At 42.4% G+C, this 13,946-nt stretch overlaps 1 long non-coding RNA gene across 1 annotated transcript; it reads right to left on the reverse strand.

The window, feature by feature from the left end:
- Positions 1-1,971: 1,971 nt before the first annotated feature.
- LOC121632615 lies at positions 1,972-2,679 on the reverse strand. Its single transcript, XR_006008938.1, has 3 exons — positions 2,652-2,679; positions 2,436-2,516; positions 1,972-2,143 (listed from the first exon to the last, which is right to left on the reverse strand). It is a non-coding gene; the product is annotated as an uncharacterized LOC121632615 (long non-coding RNA).
- Positions 2,680-13,946: the final 11,267 nt, after the last annotated feature.

Below are 13,946 nucleotides of genomic sequence, written 5' to 3' on the forward strand. Positions count from 1 at the left end.
CATCACTGCACCGATCCGCCTGTCGATCTCCCGCTCCATCCCTCCCTCACTCGTGAACAAGACCCCGAGATATGTAAACTCCTCCACTTAGGGCAGGACCCCATCGCAGACCCGGAGAGAGCACTCCACCCTTTTCCGGCTGAGGACCATGGTCTTGGAATTGGAGGTGCTGATTCTCATTCCAGCCGCTTCACACTCGGCTGCGAATCGCTCCAGTGAGAGCTGAAGATCACATCCCGATGAAGCCAACAGAACCACGTCATCCACAAAGAGCAGAGACCCAATCCTGAGGCCACCAAACCAGATCCCCTCCACACCTCGGCTGCACCTAGAAATTCTGTCCATAAAAGTTATGAAAATGTAACCGAGCCCAATGGCTTAGGACCCATGTGAATGTATAACTGCAGATGGTGGTCAAAGAGAGACAGAGACTAAAAAAAAAATTAAGTTTAACCAAATTTATTTACAACAACCAAATATATAGACAGGCAACACTATTAAAATCAATAAAAGAATGAGTTTAATTCTAAAAAAAATTTATGCAAAGAAAAAAAGAACTATTAGGACAAGGTGCTCACCAAATTAGCAAATGCCAGGGGGGCTGACCGGCCGCGGGTGCACGGGGTGAGAGGCCGCAGTTGTCTATGGAACAGAGTACTCACCAAGGCCGGCTTTACGCAGGGGCAAGAGGGGGCAGTGCCCCCTCAAACAAACATTCTGCCCCCTCAATCAAATGCGCCGAAATGGGCAAATCTCTCCAAACGCTCTCTCCCCTCTGTACTGAACTCTGTGTGTCGGAGCTTCACAGGATCCATTGTACTGTCTTCAACAAGTCCTTCCCACCACCACAGAAAACAACCAATCAGTGTTTAGTATGCAAATGAGTTGACATACAGCCTGATCTTGCGGTGTCATATTTCTCCCCCTCGTAGAGAGAGCGGCTGCTGAGCTCCAGCGGTAAAACTTATAGAGTAAAGCTCTGTTAAATGTGTTGTAGCGATACTGAATAAATACTTATAATAACAGACGTATTTATTGCATCTATTCTGTCAACTGGGGTTTGTTTCTGTTCTATTTAAACGTGTCTACGCCTGTTAGTAGGAGCAGTGATCAATCACGCACGGGCCATAGATGTGACTGCCTCCTCGGTACTAGACTGAGGGAAAACGAGCTGCGCATATGAGACCCCTCAAGCTCCGCCCAGCCTTTAGTTCAGCATGCTAGTTTGAAGAAAAAAATAACAGAAAGTTTCACTCTACATTCCCGCTGCTTTCAGCAGTTCAGCTCAGAGCTTCATGTATGCCTTGTTGGTTCTTAAAATTTTGATGAAGGATCATTTAGTTTTTACTCATTTTCATTTATTATTATCATTATTTCCCCCTGAAGATTCACTGCCTTATTTTGGTAGGGGGTTTAATTTTTTGCTCTGTTGTTGTTGTGCTTGATAGTTATGATTCTTTAATCATTATGGTCTATATACAGACAGAAACAAACACACAGATAGTTGAGTTTATTGTTATTAGTTTCAAATTTATTCAAAATGCTTAGACATCTAATGGCTGTCCAATAGGGCAATTGTTATTTTGTTGGTTGTTAAAGCTTTGATAATGGATCATTCTTTTCTTTTTTCTTACTTCATTTTGTTATTGATATTTTCTGTTCCCCCCCTGAGGGATTGCCACCTTATTGTGGTCAGGGGGTTTGCGTGCCTCAGTGACTCTAAGAGCTATACCAGCAGGAGCTTTGGTTTCAGGTGGGACACCCAAGCTGGACAGGTCTTAGAGTAGAGGCCTGACAAAGTGCAATCCATTTCTTTGAAGTTGGACTCCACTAACAGCACAGTTCCGTTAAAGAAACACTTAAAAAACAACAACAAGAAAATGCTGAAGTATGTACTCATAATGCCCCCTTCAAATTTATGCCTGCCCCCTCATGTATGCATTCCTAGAACCGGCCCTGGTACTCACTACGCTCCGTGTAAGACACATACACATCCACAGCAAACAATAGGACAACAAAAGCATGCAAAATAAGTGAGGGGTGTGCAAAAATACCACGTCACACAAGGAGTGATGGGGCTGAAGTGAGAGACTCTATCACCAAAACCCTCCACCTTCCCGGGCAGCCACGCTCGGACCAGACCCTGCGGCAAAAAGGAGCACAATATTAAAATAATATCATAGTGTTTTAAAGGAGAGAAGGGCTCTAAAAATAAAAGAAGACTAAGTGAAAAAAATAAGAAATGCAGCATACAGCGCTAGGTGCTAGACCTACAAAAAAAACACAACGTAACATAAATTGAACCAAAAATAGACCCAAATAGAAACAGCAGTGGCCTACGGCTTCTAAAGAAGAAACAAAAATGCTGTTAATAACCAAAGCACAGAAACACTCTCAAATATATTGAAACTACTAAATAAAGAAATATATAATACCTAAAAACAAATAAAACTCGGCGTGGTCCTTCCACCAGTAGACACCACCCAAGCGGCAACAGAGGCTGTATCAGACAGCGTCTATAAAAAAACGTAAATGACATTAGCACAGCTGATATACATGAGCATGTAGACAGAAAAAAAGAGAAACCTACCAGGTTAACAGCAGCAACAATGACAAAGCCGAAAAAATGAAGCAGCAGGAGCACAGCTTACCTGTACCGGGTTATTGCGGAGCTTAAATGCTATGGTGCGTTAATGGGGAATGCGGAAGTACAACGGGGAAGCAGGGGCTCAGCCTCGTACGGTGGCTGGCAGAGGACAAACAACTGCTGGCCACAAACAGAATCGGTGACAGAGGACAGCCTTGGCGGAGTCCAACCCGCACTGGAAACGATTCTGATTATGCCGACAAAGCTCTGACACCGGTCGTACAGAGTCTGTTTTAGTTTCCTTCTAAATTGTAATTTTGTCCCATTTTAGTAATCTTTCTATTTACTTCCTGTTTTATTAAACTGATTTCATCTGTAATTATATCAGCTACTTCTGCCTCCTGCATTTGCTCCACACCTGTTTTGTCTTTGGTTGATTACAGCACTATTCTGTTCCTGCCACCCACACATGTTTGTAATCAGTGGAACTTCAATACTTAATGGGACTATTCCAGCCTTCACTCTTTGTGCCATTGACCCTAACTGTTTTTGGATACTGTCTTTGTCATACCCTTACTTGAGAAGTTTGGTTTGTGGACTGATTACCTGTGTTTGATTGTTTGTCTGGATATAAACTTAATTTCAGATTTTATCTTAAGGGGTTTGACTTTCGATCCTCATTTTGTCACTCCACCATAATACCTCAAGGCATTATAGATTTGCCACTTATTTATTTATTTTTTCTGTTGGGCCAAGTTAATATTACTTTTTTCCGGCACTGTATTTATAATAAAAGGTCTTTTTTAAACAACTATACAATTAGGCTTCATTGTTTATATATGGGCAAGGTTAGGATGGCACCTTCAACCACCCCATCATAACAGCCCCTTTCGCAAACCTTTTCAAGCTGGGCCTAATGCAGTTTCATCGGTTTGATTGGTTTAACTGTGAAGGGGCAAAGGTGGCTTAGACTGAGGCTCATTGTTGCTGCCATATGGTGGAACACTTGGGAAGGAGGCTAAAGTTTCTCTTGCAATTTCTAATAGTTCAGTAGTTTCTCAACAAATTCTAGATTCAGTCAAATTTGTTAAAAAAATAAGAAAATACAGTTTTTATTTTCAACGATCGGTCACAAAATGCCACATGACTGTTGGCTAATATCGTTGGTACTGACAAATTTGTTTCCATGATAAATGCACATAGTTCATCTATGAGTTTGGCCAAAATTAGGAGCAAATTCTCTTGTAATACAAGAGAATCAAATTCGTGCTTTTTTATACTTATTTACATTTATCAATTTAGCTAAAAACAATTATCAACATGCAAGGGGTAAAGTTTGGCAGAACTGTTAACTGGTGCGATTTCACAATTCATCTTGGAATTTGCTTTGTATGCAACCTGACAGTTTTGGCCTGTCAACTGTCCATACAGCTAAAGCTTGCTATGCTATAAAATGTTAATGACTGAGTTTGATATTATTCTATAACCCTTCCACTGTTCTGCTTTATAATTGCCCACAGTGTTGCCCAGTCAGATGCATGTGCATGAAAAACCCACATACTCAGCTGAGAAGCTAACAAAATTTTTCTTCATTGTGCCTTATAACTTGACACAGCTTGACTCAAGTTTACTCACATTTGGGATTAGGTAATTTTTTCTGCTTTGTCTCCTGACTGCAGGGTATTACTGTTATGCGCATGGGATTAGCTGATCATGAAAATGTCATCAAAAATTTGCTGTGTTGTAGACTGACTATTGAATTGTGGTAGTTTGTGACTGGCTTTGCATACAGAAATGATGTCCATAAGATTTATGCTCAGTAGAGATAACTCTGGGTCAGTGGAGAAATTAAAAGCCTCGTGTAAATCCGTACTGTTGGTTTATCCATGCATGCAGATAGGATGCATACCAATGGGTTTGCAGTCAATGCATTCTGATAAGTAGGCTGCATGTGCAGAGTTGCAAGCAACTTCTTTCCTCTGAGTAAGAGAAATATACCAGTTCAAGTTCAGATTTGTTGCAGAGATTGTGTTGATTTGAATGAACACACTCAGTGGGTGCATTTCCATTACCCCAAGAATTATGTAAAAATCTAAATATTACAATAAAAAACTAGTAATGGAAACAGCTACATTTCGAAAAACCTCTCAAATATTGCCAAAAACTTTTTATGTTCTCATGAGGGGTTTTTCCAGACGTCTATGCGTTTACACATCCCTGGACATGACGTAGGGGGTCACGTGACCAGTTCCTTTCAAATAAAGATGGCACGGTATGAGTAGATGCAGATGGAGATGGAAAACACTGTTCAATGGAAACAACTTCAAATCACAATTGCACTTTGTTGAAATTATAGAAAAAGTAATTGAAACGCAACTAGTGGCTCAAGTGGTAGAGCAGGTTGTCCATTGAGCGGAAAGTTAGCGGTTTGAATCCACTCCCCCAGTCATCTTGCATTGTGTCTTTGGACACTTTAACCTCCTTGTCTCCAGTGGCAGCATTGCTGCTGTATGAATGTTTTGGTGGTGGTTGGAGAGGCCGTTGGCATGCATTGACTGCCATGTTTCTGTCAGTCTGTTCCAGGTCAGCTGTGGCTATACATAGAGCTTACCATTGTTATGAAGGACGTCAGCCACAAATCTACGGATCTGGGTGGCCTGAGTTCCAGGATGTCCTGTGCCCGGAGTAGAATGAGCAGCTTCGATTAGGGGAATACGGAATTCTGGAGGAACAAAGATACGACCTGCCGGACTCTCAGGAGGTGCTGGCTGTTCTTCCAAAGCCTCTTGGAAGCAGTCCTCTAAGGTCCACTGAATAGCACTAATAATCACATGAGGAGGCAGTATGGACTCTGGGACCTCGGAGGTTTCCGCCTTTTCATGCATTTGAGACAGGGCATCAGCCCGGCGGTTTTTGGAACCTGGAATGTAAGTGTTAGAGAAGTTAAACCTAGTGAAAAAGAGCGCCCACCTGGCTTGACGGGGATTCAGGCAGCGAGCTTCTTGGAGGTAGGCTAAATTTTTGTGATCGGTAAGGATCCTTCCAGCCAATGTCGCCGCTCCTCCAGTGCTAGGTTTATGGCCAGGAGTTCTCGGTTGCCAACGTCGTAATTCTGTTCAGCTGGACTTAGCTTTTTGGAGAAGAACGCACACGGATGGAGGTGAGGGGATCATCCAGACCGTCTACCTCAACACAGAAAGGGAGTTCAGGATCAGGGTGTTGCAAGACAGGTGCAGAGACAAAGGCTTGTTGTAGGTGTTTAAATGCGTTTTCTGCTTCAGGAGTCCAGGTAAGAGTACAGGGTTGATGTTTTAACATGGCACTAAGTGGGGCAGCTAAAGTGCTGTAGTTACGCATGAATCTTCGGTAGAAGTTGGAAAAGCCGAGAAAATGTTGGAGGGCTTTAATTGTGTTAGGCTTTGGCCAGTCCAGGATTGTCTGGACTTTCCTCTGATCCATCTTCACCCCAGCAGGTCCCACAAGATAGCCCAGGAATTCGACTTCAAGCTGATGGAAAGAGCACTTCTTTGCCTTCAGGAATAAGTGATGGGCTAGTAGACGACCCAATACCTGTCTCACCTGGCTGATATGGGTCTGAAGATCAGGGGAGAAGATGAGGATGTCTTCAATGTAAATGATAATGAACCGATTGATCATATCAACATTGATAGTGTTCCATGGGTGTGATGAATGCTGTTTTCCACTCATCCCCTTGATGGATACAGATAGAGTTAAAAGCACTTCTGAGATCCAGTTTGGTAAACACCCTAGCTCCCCGAAGTTTTTCCAGCGCTGACGGCCCCAGCGGAAGGGGATATTTGAACTTCGTTGTGATCTGATTCAAAGCTCGGTAGCCAATGCAGGGCCACAGTCCACCATCTTTTTTCTCCACGAAGAAGAAGCTGGAGGCTGCTGGAGATGTGGAAGGGCGAATGTAGCCCTGTGCCTGGGCCTTGGCTACATAGTCCTCCATGGCTTTTGTTTCCGGGATAGAAAGAGGGTAGATCCGACCTGCAGGAAGTTTGCCCCCAGGGATCAGGTCAATAGAGCAGTCCCAGGGACGATGTGGTGGTAACTGAGCTGCTCGTTGAGGGCAAAACCATCCTGGAAGTGTTTGTACTCAGGAGGGATGTTATGGATAGGGCTAATATCTGGGCTTTCTATAGTGGTGGACCCTAGCATGACCTTGGTTACCGGCTTTGGTTGTGGTAGCCGGGGAAAACAGGTGAGATAACAGGTGGGACCCCAGCGCAGTATTTCTCCAGTTTTCCAAGAGAGGATTGGAGCATGTTGCTGTAACCATGGCCGCCCCAGGATGATATGGGCCTTGGAATGCTCCAACACCAGCAGGGAGATCTGTTCTTGGTATAAGCAACCTTAAAGGCAGGGTCTGGAGCTGAATGGTGTTTTGAGTGAGATTCTTGCATGTGATGGACTGGATGCAGAAGGGTGTTGGACAGCGATGGCACCGGAGCTGTTGACTGTGTCTTAGGGACCCGGAGATGAAGTTCCCTGCAGAGCCAGAATCAAGGAGGGCTGTGACTGTCAGAGAGCCAACAGGTAGCAACAAATTAATTGGTGTGGTCAGGGGATCAGATGAAATAGAGGCAACAGTAGCCAAACTCACCCGAGGATGTGGAGGACGAATGGGGCACCCCTCAATAAGATGCCCAGCCTGGCCACAGTAAAGGCAGAGCCTATTCAAGAGGCGTACTGCATCGACCTGCATGGGTTTAGGGTTGTTCATTGATGTTGCTGCAGCCACGGGTGTTATGTCCTGGAGGCAGCTTTCTCTCCGGTGGGCAGCCTGGATGAATTTTTCTAAGCCCAGGCTGTCATTGTGGACTGAGAGTTGGAGACGAAGAGATGGCTCTAGATGCATCCGGAAATGAGTAAGAAGGACTGCTTCATTCCATCCACTCGCCGCAGCCAAAGTACAGAATTTCAGGATGTGTTCCATGATGGGGGTGTGTTCTTGCCGAAGGGGAAACAACCGCTCCTTTATGGTGGCATCTCCGGAGGGAATCCCAAACACTTCCTGAAAGGGATGTGTGAACTGCGTGAAGGATTGTGTCACCACTAGTGATGCGCGGGCTGCCCCCTAACCTGCGGGTCCCGCGGGTTACCCGCGGTTCGGGTTGGGGCGGGTCAAAGAATTTGCGCTTCACTGCAGGGCGGGTTGGTGTGGTTTACTATTCTGAAATATCTAGTTCTATCTATTAATTTTATTTTTGTCAAACTGAAAATAAAGACCTTAATCAGTGTCTACATTTTGTTACTATAATATGTAAGACAAAATATTTATCAGTTATTTAAACACAGGTCACGTTTTATAACGTAATGTCCACGTAGGCGCGTAGTAGGCTACGCAGGTGCAGAAAGCGCCAAGCAGACAAGCAACAAAAGATGGAAGAAGAAGTATTGAATAACATTCGTTCGGGAGTTTACGTCCTTAAAAAGAAGAAGGAGGGTCAAATGGCTAAATCACAGGTTTGGGACAGGTTCAACGAGGTAATCAGTGCAGACAACAGCAGCAGCATTGGCTATGTCCTTTATAACACTTAAACGCTTTAAAACACTTTATTTGCCTATTTATGTTTATAGGCTTAACGTTCAAATGAAAATACATTTTGTGTTGTCAGTTTCCAGTGCCAATTTAGGAGACCATATGCACCTTTCTCAGACTAAATAAAAGCATTCGTCAATATCATGTGTTTTAATGGGTCAGGTCGGGTTAAAAAAATAGAAGCGGAGGTGCGGGGCGGTTTGGTGCGGTCCAATTTTTTTAAAAGAGCGGGATCCGCAGGTCGGAAAAAACCCCGACCCGCGCATCACTAGTCACCATGCCATTTTGCTGCCAGATAGCTTCTGCCCACTGGAAAACCGGTCCTGAAAGTAAGGAAATGATGTAAGCAATTTTAGATCGATTGGTGGGGTACCTGCTGGGGTTCATTTCCAGGTGGAGGGAGCACTGGAGCAGGAATCCACTGCATAGTTGAGGAATGTTGGAAATACTATATTATCATTTATATTCTTCTGAGAGGCTTACAGCTATACGTGACTAATGAGTTGCGCAACCATTCACCATATGTAACCGAACCAGCTTGCTTGAGACCAATCTAACTGAACCAGCCTGTTTGAGACTAAGTAATGACCTTTGTGTAACTTCTGTGTTCTGTGGAAACCTGTTTCCCCTGTCCAGTTAAAACAGGATCCACCCATACTGGTTTTTCATGATGTGTACATGCTTGTGGTTTCGGGGTGGCAACACCCATTGTGTGCTGTGCAAATAAAAGAGTGCTGCAGAGGAGAAGTTCTTCGGAGTTGAGTAGAGCTGGTCACGTTGCCTGACTTGTCTCTGAGAGCTCTCTCTCCTTTGCAAAGTGCTTAGAGAAGAATCTTGTGTCGTGTCTCTGTTTAATGCCAGAATAAACCTGACAAGGATCACCAGAAAAACGGTTGGTGGGGGATTCCATCCGCTATTTTCGATCTGGTCGGAGCGTCTGTTATGAAGGACCTCACACAGACAGAGCAGAGATGATCAAAGATTTATTACAGGCAAGGATTTAAACAGGCGCTTACGACAAGGAGTAGCCAGGGAGAAAACATTGGAGTCCGAGGATCAGCCAGGTGAGTCGAGGCCGGGAAGGGGAAAGCAGGAAAGTCCAACAGAGTTGCAATGAGGTCCGACGGGGAGTGAATGTGGAGTTGGAGTATATATGGTCCAGGGATCAGATTGATTGCAGGTGTGGCTGATTAGTATTCAGGGGATTGACTGCGGCGATGGCAGGTGTGTCCGTGGCAGGGCCTGGTGCGACAACCATCACCAAGCATGAATGAGGAGTGGATGAATAATGAATCCACTGTAAGCACTTTGATAATAAAGCACAATATAAATCTGATTTATTATTATTATTATTATTGTTAATCGGTCTTTTCACACTGGGACCAAAAACTGAGTAGAATTAAGTATAGTTATTCCATATGGTATCTGTTGACTGAACGTTACAGTTTCACTTTCCTTTTTATTAACCTAGAAATTTCTACAGATTTCCACCCACAGTAGCTTGTTGGAAAAAACAAAAACAAACAACAAAAAAACAAACAAACAAAAAACAAGAAAAAAGCAAACAAACAAACAAACAAAAGAGTACAGCCATATTAGTTAAATACATCAACAACCAGAGCAAGATGCATGGCTAAAGCACAACCTCAAAGATCTGAACCAACTGTGAGAAACTCTGTGCACCCATTTAACAAACCACATTTTCTCCTTGAACAATTATCCCACAGTTGGAAGTGTTTGACCCTGTCTTTTTTAATAACAGCATCTGCCAAAAAATGGAACAACTATTCATCTTACTCCTTTCTTAAGGTTCTCCCACATAACTGCCTGTCCTACCTTATCATTTTTTATGGTTTGATCATTCTTTATTACTGTGTCATGTTCATTTATTTGTTTCAGCATTTGACACATTTTACTCAAGAAATCAGTTCAGTTTAAGTTTGAAATCATTAAACTAACATTTTTCAGACTAATAATGAGCATAAGTAATCTGTAGGCACAGCCACTCTTGTGTGTGCCACACGACTGACAAAATATGAACTTGGAAGACTAACATAAACATATATTATAATCATATTATTCAGTGCATTGCACACACTCTGTAAAACAAAGATAATCTTGTTGGATAATTCCCTGTACATTAAACAAGTTGCATTTTTCTTTGTAAACCAGATTAATACTGAAATCTGTAATCAAAAGCCTTCATTGAAGTCATTATGCATCACTGCAATCGTACAGTCATCAGAATCTCATTACCATCAAAACTATGCATTTTGTGGAAGACTACATCAAATTATATCTTTTCTGCCTGTGATTAGCTTTGAGAAAACGAACTTATAAATTAATTTTCGTGACACTGTAATGTGCTTTATTTAGTACATTTTCTTAAAATTGTGAGAGAACAATATGTCTTGTCAACATGTTGCATTGTACAGTCTTGTGAAAAAGAAAACATATCCTTACTTTGGGCTTTTTGGCTGCTGGAGCATTTCAGCAAGAGCAAAGTAAGGTGGGCATATTGCAGCTGTCCATTAACTGTGCTCTCCCACAAGTCCTGCATGCCATAAACCAATTGGCCAAACATTAAATAGAGTTTCCATACACAGCTGAAGAACAAGGCTCAGTGAAGAGAGGATTTAATTTTGTTGCTGGTTTTCTTAACACTATCAGTGCAATAGACTGCACACAATAAAGCACTCTCGTCAGACCAGATACCATACCTCAAGTGCTATCCCTCCATAAATGCCCGACACATATGCAACCGCCAGAACCACCAACTGAATGTGGTCTTCCCCTTCCCTGGAGGAACACATGCCTCCTTTTATTTTATAAAATAGCTTTTTGGGCATGCATCTTTAAGATGGGGTGATGCTGGCTCAGCATATCAGCATGCCTTGCTGATATCTCTGCATGGATGAAGGATTGCCACCTTCAGCTACATCTGTCCAAGACTGAGCTTATTGTCTTTCCAGCCAATCCTTCTTTACCACCACAGATAAGTGTGCAGCTTGACTCAATCACACTAGTGCCTACATCTTCTACCAGGAATCTTGGTGTCATGGTAGACAACCAGCTGACATTTAAGGACCATGTTGCCTCGGTTTCCCGGTCTTGCCGATTTGCTCTCTACAACATCAGGAGGATCAGACCCTACCTGACTGAACACACGACCCAGCTCCTGGTCCAGGCTCTGGTCATTTCACGCATTGACTACTGCAACTCCTTACTGGCTGGCCTGCCTGCATGCTCAGTTAAACCTCTGCAGATGATCCAGAACGCAGCAGCACGTCTGGTCTTCAACCAGCCCAAAAGAGCTCATGTCACACCGCTGCTAATCGCTCTCCACTGGCTTCCAGTTGCAGCACGCATCAAATTCAAAGCTCTGCTTCTGGCTTACAAAACAATAACCCAAACAGCTCCGGTCTACCTTCACTCCTTAATCCAGAGCTACACTCCCTCTCGAAACTTACGCTCTACCAGCGAAAGACGCCTAGTGCTCCCACCACAACGTGGTGCAAAATCAGTAGCTAGACTCTTCTCCTCTGTTGTTCCCCGGTGGTGGAACGATCTACCAAACTCTGTCCGATCCGCAGAGTCCGTATCCACTTTTAAGACCAAGCTAAAGACTCAGTTGTTTAAGGAGCATTTCCACATTTAGCTTAACTAAATGAGTCAGAAAGATTTGTCCAGCTTTTTGGCTCAACCAAGTACTGAAGAAGCTGTGTGCACTTATGTCCAAGATGATATTGTGTGACGAAATCATGCACTTATGACCAAGTTGATATTATGTGATGAAATCATGCACTTATGACCAAGTTGATATTGTGTGATGAAATTGTGATCCTGTATTTAAATAAAATGACAAAAAAAAAACAAAAAAAAACAATTATATGCATTGCACTAGCACTACATGACAGCACCTGGGTCCAACTGGACTCAAAAGCGGTCTGACTATCACTTAATTATGACGTCCCATCTTGTTTGAATTCATGCTTGTGTTGTTCTTCCTCTCAAATGTAAGTCGCTTTGGATAAAAGCGTCTGCTAAATGACTGTAGAATAGAATAGAATAGAATAGAATAGTAGATATGCCCTGGCCCCCTGGGGATTAAGACCATTGACAAACCTTCAGACTCCCCAGAAGTTTTATTTAATCACATGCATGCATGAACTTTGTCAACGATTGAGCATTCTAAAAGGCTGGAGGCATTTGGACACAGCATGTGGGAAGCTGCTCAAACTAGAAAATATATGTAAATATTTAAAAATTCTGCTCTATTTTGCAAAAAGACCCGTGATTGCTTCTGATTGTAGTCAAACTCCTTGCTTTTCCAAATTCATGAACCTCCTTTATTACAGGTCTGTAGGATAATCATTTCCTGCTGAGTACTGCACAACACAGCAGTGGAAAACTGTTTACAGCTTCCCCCTTACCCACTGGGACACAACTGATTGTTGGTCTACAACCTCAATAAAGTTACTTTAATATGATTTGAATCTCACCATTTGATTTATAACTAAGTAATTTTAAAGTACTCATCTTTGTTTTATTACTTTGTCATTAATTTCCTTCAACAAGGCTATTTGTTGAAGGGCATCTGCTATTATCATTTTGTTGTCCAACACTGCTTCCGAGATCAGATATAGGGCAGAAGAGGACCTGGAAACAACCATGGGGACCCTGCTGGATAACTTCTGATCGTGAGTTTTTGGTTTGCACTTCATAGGGCCAATAATTAAGCCATTGCTGCAACTGTAATCCTTTTGGAAAATTGCAATCACAAAAAAACACATAGGTGTTTTCATAAAAAAAACGGAAGTATAACTGAAGAACAAATTTAAGAAGATTTGTAAGAAGATATTGTTAACAAGGCCCGATATCCTTTGGACTGAGAAAAGCAAAGTGGAAATATGCAGTCACAATGCATCACTTCACATTTGAAAATCAACTAGACATATTGACTCAAACACTAAATACCAGCTGTCACACACAGTAGTAGGCTCGTTTTCCAGTTATTGAGTCAACCACAAAGTCCTCTATATACTAATATATTCTTCAGTCCACCTGGAGGCCATCTTTCTGACAGCTAAAACAAAGTGGAAAAAGAAAGAAAGTAAAATAAATTTTTTTGCACATTGCTTCGACATTTGGCTCAGATTTGTTCAAATCTTCACGATGTAATGTCACGAGTAAATATGAGATTTCATATGCATAATTTCAGATCTGGAAAGAAATATCACGATACGTCAAACCTTAGTATTATTTTTCACACAACTGTACATACCATGTAGGTAGGTATACTGTGTTCTTCCATGAGGCCTGTGTTTTGTGTTTGTGTGTACAAAGTGTCAGGTCATCTTTTTCACATGGATAGTGTAGTCACCAATGGCTGACCAGGAGGTCCATGAATGTGTTCATGTATAGTGGAGTGTGGAATTGACATTTCCTTTTTATTATGCCACTTTTTTTGTATATGTAGCTCACCATATATAAATGTATGTCACATGTCAGAGCTCATAGAAAAGTTATCTGCTAATAATCACCCTTGAAAGCTCTGCAAGCCATCCACATTTGTACATGAAAATTTGCAATCATCTTAATTTTTTTTCCCTTTATAATGCAAGCACCACCTTATTGGAGGGGCACAATACACAAGTTCACATGTAAACTTTCTTTCCCTTTCTTTGTCTTTTCTCTTGTCAGCCTCACTGTCAATAGCTGGCAAAGGTGAGAATAGAAGTGATAGATATATGCAGTAGATGGATATCTTGATAAGCCCATCCTCTGTAAGCA

This window comes from Melanotaenia boesemani, chromosome 2 (genome assembly GCF_017639745.1).
Source record: "Melanotaenia boesemani isolate fMelBoe1 chromosome 2, fMelBoe1.pri, whole genome shotgun sequence".
NCBI lineage: Eukaryota > Metazoa > Chordata > Actinopteri > Atheriniformes > Melanotaeniidae > Melanotaenia > Melanotaenia boesemani.